The following is an 865-nucleotide window of genomic DNA, read 5'->3' on the forward strand; positions in this document are numbered from 1 at the left end:
TGCAGCAAGTCGAGGGTTAACCTAGGCAGCGTGTGTCGGTTATAATTGGGTTAACGAGCAGCAGTGTGGCAGCGGAGGGTTAATAAGCGTTAGTGGGGGTCAGCCTGGCAACTGGAGGGGTTAAAGAGCAGCACTTAAAGGACAAGTACTAATGTGTAGGACTGGCCGCTGAGGAGTTAATGAGCTGCAGCACGCGTCGGTCCGGCAGCTGAGGAATTAATGAAGGGCAGTCAGTTATGGATTAATGAGCGGCAGGCGAGGGGTTAATGAGCCCAGCATGGGCCGGACTGGCGGTTGAGGGGTTAATGAGCGGCAGGCGAGGGGTTAATGAGCCCAGCATGGGCCGGACTGGCGGTTGAGGGGTTAATGAGCGGCAGGCGAGGGGTTAAGGACTGGCGGTTGAGGGGTTAATGAGCGGCAGGCGAGGGGTTAATGAGCCCAGCATGGGCCGGACTGGCGGTTGAGGGGTTAATGAGCCCAGCATGGGCCGGTAATGCAGTTGAGGGGCGGGCACAGAGGGGGTTAATGGCGCGGCTCCGGTATCATTTTCCCCATTCTCACTTCCCGGCCCCGGGACTCTGCTCTCCCCTCCCCGCACATACCTGACATTCCAGCTCGCTTTTGTATGTGACACCTCAGAGAGCTGACAGGGGGCTAACCACCTCTCCCCCTCCCCCACCTCTGCCATGATTAATGAGCGGCAGGCGAGGGGGTAATGAGCCCAGCATGGGCCGGACTGGCGGTTGAGGGGTTAATGAGCGGCAGGCGAGGGGTTAATGAGCGGCAGGCGAGGGGTTAATGAGCGGCAGGCGAGGGGTTAATGAGCCCAGCATGGGCCGAACTGGCGGCTGAGGGGTTAATGAGC

General features: G+C 59.5%; 1 protein-coding gene across 1 annotated transcript in view; it reads right to left on the reverse strand.

The window, feature by feature from the left end:
• The window catches only part of LOC108803607 (ephrin type-B receptor 4-like), a gene marked incomplete at its 5' end in the record, with an annotated part of 10400 nt that overhangs the window by 6646 nt on the left and 2889 nt on the right, over nucleotides 1-865 (reverse strand).

The sequence above is a fragment of the Nanorana parkeri genome, unplaced genomic scaffold (genome assembly GCF_000935625.1).
Source record: "Nanorana parkeri isolate BGI_ZX_2015 unplaced genomic scaffold, ASM93562v1 scaffold3923, whole genome shotgun sequence".
Classification (NCBI taxonomy): domain Eukaryota; kingdom Metazoa; phylum Chordata; class Amphibia; order Anura; family Dicroglossidae; genus Nanorana; species Nanorana parkeri.